The sequence below is a fragment of the Piliocolobus tephrosceles genome, chromosome 15 (genome assembly GCF_002776525.5).
Source record: "Piliocolobus tephrosceles isolate RC106 chromosome 15, ASM277652v3, whole genome shotgun sequence".
Classification (NCBI taxonomy): domain Eukaryota; kingdom Metazoa; phylum Chordata; class Mammalia; order Primates; family Cercopithecidae; genus Piliocolobus; species Piliocolobus tephrosceles.
This window is the reverse complement of record NC_045448.1, coordinates 25,364,242-25,377,390: the sequence shown is the minus strand read 5'-3', so window position 1 is coordinate 25,377,390 and position 13,149 is coordinate 25,364,242. Positions and strand designations below refer to the sequence as shown.

Sequence of the window (13,149 nt, the reverse complement as noted above, 5' to 3'; positions counted from 1 at the left end):
GGGAGGGGGGGACCCGGCGGAGGAGGCGGAGAGAGGGAGCGCGACAGCGAGCGGAGGGAGGGAGCGAGCGAGCGAGGCAGGCAGGCGGGCCGGGAGGGAGGGAGGGCGCGCGGGCGGCGGCGGCGGCGAGAGCAGAGGACGAGCCGGGACGCGGCGCCGCGGCACCAGGGCGCGCAGCCGGGCCGGCCCGACCCCACCGGCCACACGGTAATGAGCGCCGCTGCTGGCGGCCTGGGAGGCCGGCCCGGAGGCGGCGGGGAGCCGGGGAGCCGGGCGGGGGACGCCGCGGCGGACAGTGCCCGGCTCGGGGCACGCTCCCGGACCCCCGCAACTCGGCGCCGGGCGCCCGCGGGGCCGGGACTGCGGGCGGGGACGGCGGGTCGGGCTGGCCGGGGCGGCGCGGGGGATTTGAGGGTTTGTTTATGTCCCCGCGGGCTCGGCAGGCGCCCCCTCCCGTCCCGCCCGCTCCCGGCGCGGACCCCCCTCCCCGCCCCCGCCCGGCTCCGGGCTCAAGTTCAAGTCTATACAATGCCGCGGGGGGCCCCCCCCCCCCCGGCTCCGCCCCGGTGCCCGGCTCGGCGCTGCCGCAGGGGCCCCGGCCGGGCCGCCCCCGCCTTCCGGGCTCTGCCCCCGCCCCGCGGCCCCGCCTGGAGCCCGCGGCCAGGGCGCCGGAGGGCGCGGACCCCGACCCAGAAGGATCGGCCCCCGCGGCGGCCCGGGGGAGCGAGGGAGGGGGCGGGGGCCGGGCCCGGCGCAGGCTCCGCGGCGGCGGCAGAAAATGGCAGCCTGGCACGACCCGGCCCCCCGCCCCTCCCCCCGGCGCCCGGCCCTCCTCAGCCCCGCGGGGCGGGGGACCCGGGAGGCCCCCGGGGGCGGGCCGAGGGGTGATGGCGGGGCCGGGCCGGGGAGCGCCGCGCCGCGATCCTCCTCCGGCCACCTGTGGCTGGGGGTGCGGGGCGCCGACGGGTCCGGGAGGGGCGGCGGAGCCAGGGAGAGCGCTCGCCTGGGGGGCACACCTCCCCGCGGGGTGCCGGCGACACAGAGGGGGGTGGTCGTGCCCGGCTCCTCCCTGTCCCCACCGCGGGCCGTGGGTGCCGGGGCGGCCGCGGTGGCGGCGCCGCAATGTGGGGGCGGGGCGGGGGCGGGCGAGGATCCCGGGCCCGGGCCGCGGGGGCCGGAAAACGCGGGGGTGGGAGCAGCGGGGCCGGGGCCGGGAGCGGCCCAGAGGGGGACGCCCGGGGTCGCCCCTGCCGCCCCCCCCCCCCCCCGCTCACACTCCCACGCACGCGGACACACTCACGCACACGCACCCCGCCGGGCCGGTGCAGACGTGTCCTTGAAAGCTTCGCATCTGCACAGTGAAGGACGAGGCCTCGCCGCGGCCGCGAAGCGGGGTCTTCAGCCCCACGTCCCCGCACCCCGGGAGACCCCGAGCTTCGGAGCCGCAGGCGGCCGCGGTCCGTGTCCCGCCCTCACCCCAGCTCCCCTCCCCCAGGGCGCCCTGCCTTCCCTCCCCTTCGGCGCGGACCGGGCTGGCGCGGGTCCAGGGCCCGCCCCTGGCCTCCCCCAGCCCCTCATCGCTGGGGCCCACGGCCCTGGGACTGCCAAACTGCGTTTCGCTTTCCTGGAGCCTCCCTTCTTGGGGGCACCCTCTCCCGTCCCAGCGCCCCTCTGTCATTTATCCCCCTCTCCTCATCCCCTCCGTCCTGGCACTCTCTCTCCGCTGCATGGCCAGTTGAGGAGGTGTCGGCGCCCTGGGCAGGGAGCGGTGCCCTCTGGTTCCCAGGGGCTGCCTCCCCCACGCTCCTGAGGGGAGCCCCCTGTGGCTGCACCTTGACCCAACATGGCGTCTGGCACCCAACAGGGCAGCTCTGGCCTGCGGCAGGCGGGAGGGTGGGCAGGGCCGGGCCCCACAGCCGCGCAGCAACCCCCGCTCCAAACCAGTGGGGACAGAAGCCTTGGGGAGAAGCGCCGTCCGCCCTGTGACCCAACTTGCCCCTCACTGCCGTGCCCAGAGACTGCCATCAGCATCCCAGGGGGCCTGCTCAGTCTTCATGTTTCACCCTAGGCTGCCAGCGGCTGAACAGCCTCCTGGGCGGGCGGCTACGAAGGGATCCTGGGATCAGGTGCTGCTCCAGTGTCGCCTCTTCCCTCCCTCCCGAGCAGATGTGACAGCTGCAGCCAGGGGAGCTATTCGCCTTGCTGTTGCCTGGGTGTTAGGACTGGCCTGTGGAATTTGGGGGGCCAGGCATCCCGGGGACCCTCTTTGGTTGGCTGGCAGGGGCCATCACCAGGTAGTTCTCTGAGCTGCCTGCCTTTGGAGAGTTGGGTTGTGGGGAGTTCCTGCTGGATTTCTGGGGCAAAATGGTCCCTCTCTGCCTCCAGGTTCCACCAAGACCCTGCTTGGGCTGTGACAGGTGGCTCTGTCAAGGTGGGAGTCTGTGTGTGCACATGTGCTGGCTCCAGGTGACGGCCCAGGCCGGCCTGTGCAGCAGCTCTGGCACCTGCCTGCCTCCCTGGTGGGTCCCCCTCCTCTGTGCAGCTCCTCCCCAGATAAGCAGCTGCGGATTCAGGCCGACCAAACTTCCCTCTTACCCCACCCAGGCACCAGTTCCTTCCATAGGAGACTGACCCAAAGAAAGGTGAATTCCTTCTAGACTCAAGGAGTGGACTGGTCCACAGGGACAGGGCTGCCCTCTGAGTCCTTCCTGGAGAAGCCTAGGAGAGGACGCCAGCAGCCATCTGTCAGGGTGTCTGCGGACAGGATTCCTCTGTGGGGTGGGGGTTGGACTACAGCGGGAAGGTCCATTCCAGCTTTGACATTCTATGGCTCTGATTCTAGTGGTGGAATTTCAGGCCCAGAAATGGGGACAGAGTGGTCTGTTTTTCTGCACATGGCAGTAATAGGGGAAGGCTTCCAAGGAGAAGGAGATATAAGAGAGATCAGGGCCCCCAAATGAGTTGGGCTTGGGAAGGAGAGGCAGTGTGAGGAGGGTCCCTGCAAGAGACGAGTTGGTCACGTCCGACTCTGCAGAGGGTGTAAAAAGTACAACCTCCTTTAAGCCTCAGCACGTGTGTATTCTGTAGGTTTGTGTATAAATCCCTGTGTGTGGATAATTTCTGAGGTTTCCTTTTCGAGTCCAATTCACAGTAAGCTCCTCAGTCCCTTATGGATGTTTTACTATCGCTTTCACACCCACCTCTGCCAGTGGTTCTCAAAAAGCTAGGAAGACAGGACAAATGGTAAAATCCTTGTCCAGGGTCACTGGCAGGAAGAAGTGGAGCCAGGCCTGCGCTCGGGGGAAGACGCCCCACACTACACCTCTGACCTGGGCTGCTGCATGTGTCCGTCCCCCCTCTCAGTTTGTGATCTCCAGGGAACAGGGGCCTTGCCTCCCTGGGTCCCTTGGACAAGCGATGAGGCCTCCGAGGGAGTCTGCTGAATGAGGGGAGTGTACTGCCGTCCTGTCCTCTCCCCGAGGCAGCGAGGCAGCGTTAGTGCCGGGCTCCCTTCCCCCTGCTGCTGTGCGTCGCTGCCCAGTGGCCACCGCCTGCTTACAGGCCAACTCCTCAGGCTCACACCTCCCTGAAAGACTCAAGTTCTTTCCCAGCAAGAGCCAGACTCCCCCAAGTCTTCTCTTTTTGGGATCCAGGTAGAAAGAGGACTCTAATGGGTGAGTTAAAACAGACCACCCTCTCCCCATCTTTGGGCCTGCAATGTCAGCATTAGAACCCGAACCTTACAATTGCAGGCTGAAAGAGGAGTTTAAGCTCTGAGAGCTCTTGGTGCTGGGTACGGGACTGTTTGTGGGAGGTGGCGCCCAGTTCTTCTCAGGGTTGTCCATGCTACCCAGAGCCTGAGGCCTGCAGGGCCGTTCACGTGCCGGTCACATGCCTCTCCCTGGGTACTTCCTGCTGTCTCCAACTTGCTGGCCTGGGGTCCTGGACTTGGTGCTTGTGTCCTCCCCAACCCATGCCCCACTGGGAGTTGAATGTGTCTCTGGCCTCTAGCAGGTAGGGCCAGAGCATGTACCCCAGTGCTATTCCCCATGCTGCAGCACTCGGAGAATAGCTTCCACTTCCGTTTGAATAGTAGTAGATGAGCAGAGAGCCCATAAGAAGCCCACCTGGCCTGAGGCTGGGTTTCTGCAGGGACTTTGCTGTTCCTGAGCGGGGCTTTAATGGTCTACCAGAGGTGCCACATTCCTTTCCACTTTAATTTTGGGGGCTTCTTTTCAATCATTTCTCTCTTTGGCGATTTTTCCCTAAAAACATGACCAAATCTGAGATCCCTGAAGTGTCAGCCTGAGATTTATGTCTGTGTCCGAGCCTGCCTCCACTTGGCTAAGTGTGTGGGTAAGACGAGGTTCAGTGTACGTGTGTCTGTGCATGATGTACGTGTACATGGTGTGCCACTGCCTGTGGATGGGTAGGACTTGCTTCCACATGAGCCAGTGTCAAGGCAGCATGAGGCCCTTGAGCCACAGGAAGCTGCACTCTGACACCTCCCAGCGGCAGGAACTTGGGCGACAACTCGATGCCCTGGGCCTCAGTTTCCTCCCCTGTAACATGGGAGTATGCATGGATTCTGCCTACAGGTGGTTGTGAGGATGGAGTGAGATGATGTGCGTTACAGCCTTAACAGAGCGGGAGCCCTCCTGTTAGCTGTGTCTGTTTTCATCATTTGGGCGACTCACGTGGACTAGCACTGCAGGAAGTGCTCTAAGAAGCCTCATCCACCTTCCTGTGTCTTTTGCAGAATCTTGGTCAGATGAGGAAAGTGCCGATTCTGATTCAAAATCCTGGGAGGTGGGAGGCTCCTCGGCGCCACTTAGCAATCTGTTGAGTTGAACAAATCGCATGTCAACAGGTTGTTTTGCTTCCACCTGAAATCCCTCCCGCTGTAGTTTCAGCTCGTTATTCTCATCCTGTCTTGAGTGCAGCAGCACTTTGCCACTGTATTCGCTTCTATTTTCCAGAGATGTGCTGAGCATTTCCTGTAAGCCATGCCCTGTGCTGGCTTTGAGGGGACAAGGTGCGTTTAGGATGTGCCCAGCTAACGAAGGACTGCAGAGTGGTACCGGGGTCACTGAAGAGGGAGAAATAAAGTACCCAAAGGAGTGTGAGGTCACAACCAACTAAGGCCATCAGGGAAGGCTCCTTGAAGGAGGTGGCATCTCAGAAGCGCCTCAGAGCACAGAAGTGGGACTTCAGGGAGGAAGCCAGGCCTTCAGGGGCAGGGCATCATTGTGGGTGGCTCTAGTGCCCGGGAGGTGGACTGGGGCCTGGGTTGTGCTGGAGGCCAGGCTGAGGCCCTGCCTTGGTTTGGGGAGCAGGTCCCTGCGCTCCGGAACTCCTCTGTGGCCTAAGGAGAATCGCTCTGAACTGCCTGAGTGTGGCGGCCAATGCGGGGTGGGGGTGGAGAGAGGACAGCAGGGAGGGAGGGGAAGGGGCCAAATGAGCTCATTTGGTGTCGGATCCTGATTCTTTCTATTCCATAGACCAGAGCTTAAGAGCTCAGACTTGGAGAGCAACAGAGCAGGGTTTAAATTACACTGACCCCAGGGGGTTGTGACGATCAATGGGGAGGCCAGGGTCAGGTCTGGTCTGTGTGCGAGTGATAGCAGTCATGGTGAGGATGTGGCAGGAGGAGAAGGGTCCCTTTTCTGGCCTTGCAGAGGTCTCCATGACCCCCTTGCCTACTCCACCAGGCTGAGGTGCCCCAGCATCCAGAAAATTCCTGCAAGGGGCTGCCAGTGCCAGGGAAATGGGGGTGGAGACGTCAGGTTCCTGTCTCTGCAGCCTGACCCTGCCCCCGAACACACACTCACTGGGCAGAACCGAGCCACCAACCCAGAGGGGAGGTGCCCTGCAGACGGCCCAGGCCCCCAGGCATGAGTGCAGGTGCCTGGCAGCCCCCTGCAAGAACAGCTGGTGGGCAGGGCCTTCTGGGCCAAAATCTCCCTTGCTGATCACATCACAGGCCACCAGCCTGTCTGGAGGACAGCAAGGGTGCTTGGTGGGCAGTCGGGGTGGGGGTAAGGGAGGTGCAGATGCCTGGGGCTTTCCTAGCTAAATCCCAGTATAGAGTGGATTTTTTGTTTTTTTCAGCAGGGGCTCTGTGTTGCCTATTCCTGTCCTGCTGTGGTCCTCTCTGACCCTTAAGGCTGCCCAGCCTTATTTAGATATATGACCAGGTTCCTATTTTCTCTTTCCTGTGGTCACAGCCCTGTTCGCCACCATCCCTATTGATCTTTCCTCTCTGCTTCTGTTTCAAATGTCAAGGTCATTTTTAATTCTGAGCCAGTTATTAGATGCCCCGTCTGAGTGCACAGAGGGGACGGAGGACCATCTCTTACAGCCAGTAACCAGAGAGCTGGAACTTGGGTCTCCTGACTCCTAGTCTAGTGCTCTTCTTGCTGTAATGAAAGGGGAGGGATCTCGGTGCAGATGTTCGAGATCTGATAGATCAGCTAGGTCATGGGTTCCAGTGATCCTTCCTTGAAAAGGTAAACAGATGCTTAGAGAGGAGATTATGGGGCATGGGTTAGATTTGCGGCTCACTAAGCTGTTGAGTGTGGGCTGTGTCCTAGGGAATACTTGGGAAGGGCCGTGGCCTGGGGGCAGGAGGCCTTCGGAGTATCCCTCCCCCACCACTCCCTGGAGGACCCTGGGAGACACGGGCGAGTTCGTTGCTGCCCCTGCCAAGCCAGTGGGATTCCCCCAGTACCCCATCGAGCAGAACCTGTTTGGAAGGAGGCTTCTGGAAGGCCTGCTCGATTACCTGTATAGGTTCCTGAAGTACTAAATAAACGAACAGGTAAAGGGGAATCCACCTAGATTCCCTAAAAGCCTTGGAAACAAGGTGGTAAGCGCGTCTGTTCTGATGCGTTAGATCCCCATGCAGTAGTGTTGTGGTTAAAAAAAAAAATGTTCACAGCTTAATCTCATTTTTGTGAAATTCTTTAAAATCGATACAAATATACACATGTATAGGTTTGTACACGCATGGAAAAGTTGTTCTGGAAAGATACACACAAACCTGTGAACAAGTTTTTGCTTTTTAACTTTATACACTTTTGTTTTCTTTGAAAAAATGTAAATGAACTTGTGTTCCTTTCTTAATGACAACAAGAATAAAACTACACTTTTTAAAAGCCTGTGGATAAGAATGTAGAAAAAAGAATTAAGTCACCTAAGGCTGAGGGATGGACTCTTTTTTATAATGGATAAGAAGCTGGTTTAGAGACTGACAGCAAGGGGTAAGCCTACTCAGGTACCTGTCTTTTCCGGAAAGGTTGCAGGGAGAAATATCGCAGATATTAAGGCCTCTGAGCAAAGGCCTAGGCTGGTAGGGATTAGGTGAGAGCAGAAAATAGGCCGCTGACTGCATGCACCCCAGCCCACGCCAGGGACAGGGAACAAAGTTAGCTTTATAGGATGGCGACTTGAAACTCATTTCTGACCCAAGGTGGAGAACAAATCACTGAGGGTCTTCCCCAGAAGCATCAGTCTAATGGGCTGTTGTGGCCCAAATGGTTCCTGGGGAACTGGAGGTATAACTGGGGCCTGGTCCAGGTATGGAGCTCAGGTGACCCAGCCCTGGCATAGTGAGAGCCTCTTGGGAGACGACACCCAAGGGAGACAAAGTAGGGCTTCAGGAGGTCCCACGAAGGGGTAGAAGGGGTGTCTAGGAACTTGTTTGGCACATGGGTTCAACTTTGATCTAGGGGTCCCTGAGCAGGTAGTGATTACCCAGACGATGGGGTGAAGAGGTGAGGCGGGGGCAAATGCAATTCCTCCGTCTGCAGTCGTTTTGCTACCCCAGGAAGCTCAGGGCTGGTTGCTTAGCAACAGCACCTACCACCCTCTTCCACCTTCCCCTCCCCCACCTCACCCATGGGTACCTCTTGGAGCTTTCCTTCCCCTGAGGCTGCCCCTGTTCAATAGGACGTGAAAAGGGTCTGTGCACTTTTTTGGCCCTGCTCCTGGAATAAGGCAGGAACAGACATAAAAGGACCCATGACTTGGAGGCGAGCACAGAACTGGCCCCTCTACAAACCAGCCATTTGGTCCAAGGCTGGTAGGGGACAGATGTGCAGGGCAAGAAAGGCGCTGGGGAGTCAGGCCGACCTGGAGGACCGTCTCAGCCCCGTTCGTGCTCAGTTGCTGCTGGCCGCAAACCACCTGGAGCTGCAGGTTTTTCATCTGTAAATCGGGGATAAGAATAGCAGCCTCATCTTACAGGGGTTGCCTGAATGGCATACAATATTTTGTGAAGCCGCTAGCACTGTGCCTGGCACAGAGAAGGTGCTTAGGAGGCATGAACTGCTTTTCTTTACATGGGGGTCATTCCAGGGCTGCCTGAGGGTTAGAGTGACCCTCCCCACAAAGCCCTGCTGCTCTGTAAGACCTTGCAAGTGGCCGGGTGCAGTGGTTCACACCTGTAATCCCAGCACTTTGGGAGGCCAAGGCAGGCGGATCACCTGAGGTTAGGAGTTTGAGACCAGCCTGGCCAACATTGTAAAACCCCGTCTCTACTAAAAATACAAATATTAGCCGGGTGTGATGGTGCGCGCCTGTAATCCCAGCTACTCTGGAGGCTGAGGCGGGAAAATCACTTGAACCCAGGAGGTGGAGGTTGCAGTGAGCTGAGATCGCTCCACTGCACTCCAGCCTGGGCGACAGAGTGAGACTTCGTCTCAAAAGAAAAAAAAAAAAACAGACCCTGCAAGTGTTGCCTGTCCTCCCCGTGGCCCCTCACGGTGAGGGGAAGAGATCATCAAGTTGAGAGTGACCCCCAAGCCCACGGTGGACTCTGAGCTGGGAGTCAGGGGCCGCGAGGGAGTGGCAGGGACAGAGAAAGATGCCTCTGTCCTCCTTACATTCCGTTGTATGACCCAGGTCCCTTTTTCCAGCTGCCAGTAAGTTGTACCATTTTCTCTTAGCCTTTCGGAGCCTCCACTTCTTCCTGTGAAGCCAGGATTTGCCTGTACCTTTTTTTATCTCTTCAGAGTCCCCGTCCGTGTGGGGACCCAGTAGCTCCCTCAAGGCCTGGGCCCTCTTTCCCTTTCCTCTCTGCCCACTGGTCTTGTTGGAGCTAAGCAGAGAGTGGCCTCTGCTGGGTTCTGGCTCTACCCCATGGCCTGGAGGCATGGGAGGGTCTAGACCACAGCCCGGCCTGGCAGCTGGCACGCAGCAAGGGCTCCTAATGGTTTTATTACCAGCAACAATGTGGTCTTGTTGCCATCCACGCACAGGCTGATGGTTCCCAGCCCAACTGGTGGTGGCCTGAGGGCCCTGCCTGGTACTGGAAGCTCAGCTGGGAAGCCCAGTGGGGCTGGGCAGTCAGTCACCTCTGCATTTTCTTCTGTCAACACCCTGCCAGCAGCCTGGAATCGGAGGGAGCCAGGGCCCGGCATGGTGAGATGCTGGAATCGGAGGGAGCCAGGGCCCGGCGTGGTGAGATGCTGCCCCCACATTGGCAGGCCTGGCAGCGCTTGAGTTTTCTCTCCAGAGGTCCCTGCTTCAGATCCACAAATGATGTTCATCTGTTCATCCAAGAGAGACCCACTGTGTGCCAGACACAGGCTGCTTAGATGAAAGGGCTCACGCTCATCTCAAGGAGACTGCAACTTAGGTGGGGGTCTGGCAGGGCGGAAGGACCCCTGGCACACCATGTCCAGGCATTACTGGGGCTCAGAGAAGGAAGTTGGATTCAGGGGGAGAGAAGATCTAGAAGGGCTTTCTAAAGGAGGTGACGCTTCAGCTGAGTCTCGAAGGGGAGGGAGCAGTCAGCTTGGTGGACAGCAGCACTTTTTGGCCCTATGTAGTAGCTGCAGTATAGGGAATGATGGGGTATGAGGCCAGGGGCCTGGGCTGGAGGACCATGGAAGGCGGGATGTTATCCATCCACGGACGTCGGGCTTGGTATTTGTATTTGAGAAGGATAATTCTAGGGCATCGAGGAGGAGAGCTCGAGCAATAGGGTTTAGGGGCAGGGAGCCCAGGTGGAAGGCTGGCACAGAAGTCCAGGGCAGCAATGTGGGCCTGGACAGGGCGTGCGTGGTGTGACATTTAGGAAGTGCAGTCAGTAGGAACAGTTGGGATAAAAGAAATGAGGGGAGTTGGGGTGGCCGTCTGGTTTCTAGCTCCGCCAACCGTGTGGGTGGGGATACCCTTCATGGAGGGGGCACAGGTTGGGGGGAGTTGGAGAGAGCAGGAGGTGCCTCCCACATGGAGCTGGGGCTTGAGGGCGGGTGGGATTTCCCCAGGGGGAGCCTGAGCCAGGCCAGGCTTGCAGAAGGAGGCTGGAGCCTGAGTCATAAGGCCTGGTGGGGGGGTGCCTGGTGTGATGGATGAGAAAGGCAGGTACATTTTGGTCCATAACTGTTGGGACCCCTGCAGATTTTTGAAGGAAGATTTTGAGGAAGGTGCTTGCACCCATGCATTGGGAATGCTGATGAGTTAGGGCCTCTGCTTCTCAGTGATTTCCCTAAAAGATGAGCTGCAAGACCTAGACGCTGGCCCTCCACCCAGGACCTGCGGTGAGTCTCATCACCCTCTGAGTATCTTTGGGTGGGCTGGAAGTTGATATCAAGCTGTCCGGCCTTCCCATCACTCTCCATTCAGAGGCAGGTCTGTGGAGAGAGATTGGAGGAACAAGCTGGGGACAGCATTTTTGGAAAGCAAACAGAAAAGAAGCAAAAACTGTTCCTCTAAAATAGAAAGGAGGCTTATGTGTGTTATGTGAAGGATAATGTGGAAGGCTATTTCCAAAGAATTTCTCGACAAATGTTGTGAGCCCTGTCAGCATCATTGAATTTAGATAGAGGCCAGGAGCAGTGTGGCATCATGCCGGGGCCACCAGGCTGAGGGCTGGACAGATGGTGGTTTTGCCTCAGCCCTGCCACCTCCTTGCTGCGTGTCGTTGGAAGAGGACTCAACCTTTCTTAGGCTCAGTTTTACCATCTGTAAAATGGACATAACTTCACAGGCTGGTGTTCTTGTTTGTTTTGAGCATTGCTTCTTGGACTAAACCTGGATATTTTTTCCTTCCCTCCCTCGCTTCTGCACTTCCTTTGGTTCTTTGCCTCCCAAGAAGCCTGTTTCCTCCTGTCCCCTCCATCAGTTTTGAGTTCCCCCTTCCTGGGAAGGTCCATTCATCATGTTCTATTGACTCTCTCGTTCCCAATTATTCCCTGCAAACCTGGTTCACCCAGTGTATTTGAAGAGCATCTACTGAGCTAAATGGGAGTTACTGGGGGTCAGTTCCTGTTCTCTTTTTAATAAGGGGAGGGAGGGTCTGTGCAGAGCTGTCCAGGAGAGCACAGGGCATGGGGGCAGGGGGGAAGTTGCAGGACCCAGTGGGACCACAGCTGGGACCTTGCCCTGTAGCTGGCTCAGTGTGCCAGGGGATAGGGGCACACAGCCCTGGTGGGTCTGGGAGATGAGCTTGGGAGGGACTTGGCCTGGACATGGGCTAGGCTGCCCTGCTTTCAGAGCCAGACCTCAGGAGATGGCCGAGAGGGCCGCTTCCTCTGTGAGGGCCACACATGACGGCCCTTGGGCTGTATGGTGGCCCTGTGACATGCAGCCACACCCCTGGGGAGATCTTTGAAGCATCTCTGCTTTCTGGAGGATCTGGTGGGAAGATGGCTTTGCAGCGGGGCTCTTGTTGATGTTGCCAAGAAGGCCGGGCAGGAATCGGGCTGTCTCTGGCTGGGGGTGGGGTGGGGGCTGCGGTCCATCTGAGTGTGGAAATCCACGTTTCTCTGGTTTGTGCAGACCTGTGCAAGCAGCCATGCTGCAGGACTGGCCCCCTGGAAGTGGGGCATACATGAACTCAGGGTGTGGCGGTGTAATCAAATGAAATGTACAGCATAATTAATCTGGCATACCCTTAATGATATGCATAATTGTGCTGCATGGTAATTAGGTGTAAATGGTAAGCAGTTCACATAAATGTTTTTGTAATTGGTATTAATTTTGCAGAGGCAAACCAAGTTTATGTGGTTTTTCTCTTCTTGCTCTGTTAGTTTTCTAGTACAGGCAATTCCAAGCTTTTGGAGGAATTCTATTGCAAATGTTTGTTTATAGGGCAATGTTTTGTGTTTTCTCTCAGAACAATGTTATGAATGGTTATGAGGTTCCCAAGCTGGTTTCCAAATGCCTCTTTGGCCCATACAGTAGGTGAAATGTGCAACGCATGTGCCTGTGTCGGGAGGCCCGCCCAGGATCCTCTGGCTCCAGGTACCCCGGCGTGTGCAGCACAAGGGGCGCTGGGCGCGTGTGTGCGAGTGCGCACCTGGGTCATCTCTGCATGTGTCTAGGTGTGTCTCTGTGTGTGCCTCTATGTCTGTGTGTTTGTATCTGTGTGGCTGTCTGTGTCTGTCCGTGTGTGTGTGCGCGCGCGCGCGTGTGTGGTCTGCCTGACTGGGAGAGATTCCTGAGGCCACAGTGGCAGGTTGAAATTCTCTAGTAAATACATTCCCCATTCTAGTGGCAAGGGGCCTGGGCTGGAGACTTAGGGGCATTAGCTGGGAGGGTGACCCTGGCACAGCAGCCGTTTCTAGGAGGAGCACAAGCCACTCCGGGGCGTGGTCTGAGGCCAGAGTCTAGGTTTCCTAAGAACATGTGGCTTGCCTTTCTTTCTGATCAAGCACATAATGCTTTTTAAATGAACATTTATTGAGTGCCTGCCATGTGCCAGGCCCTGTGTTAAACACTCGACTCAGATTCCCTCCTATCTTAAAATAGACTTATGAAGTAGGGACTGTTTCTCACCCCGCTTTACAACTTGGGAAACTGAGGCCCGAATCTCCGAGTGACAGAGCCAGGGTTTGAGGCGGGGACTGCTGGAGGCAGGGCCCTGTGGTTCTGAGATGTGCTGCTTGGAACCCTGGGCTCTTCTCCCTCCCTCGGCCCCCTCCACAAATGGTTTGTTTTTGTTGGGACAGAGGAGGAGAAAGGCGGCCCTGTGGGAAGTCTGAGAGCAGCGAGCTCCTTCCTGCTGAAGTGTATGGGGGTGGGGGCTGAGCCCCAACAGCCGCTCCCAGGCCCTGAAGACCCTTGTGGGGTCCTCCTGGTTTTGACCTGAGAGGGAGCTGGTCTAGGAAGTGGGGTTGGGCAGTGTGGGGAGTGGGTGGT

The 13,149-nt window shown here is 58.1% G+C and overlaps 1 protein-coding gene across 2 annotated transcripts in view; it reads left to right on the top strand.

Moving 5' to 3' along the window:
- The first annotated feature begins 63 nt into the window (after positions 1-63).
- The window catches only part of DNMT3A (DNA methyltransferase 3 alpha), a 109,074-nt gene continuing 95,988 nt past the window's right edge, over positions 64-13,149 (top strand). For both annotated transcript variants that reach the window (XR_002735240.1, XM_023229913.2), the window contains exon 1: positions 64-207. The gene's annotated coding sequence lies outside the window, so the exon portion shown is untranslated. The remainder of the gene's footprint in view (positions 208-13,149) is intronic.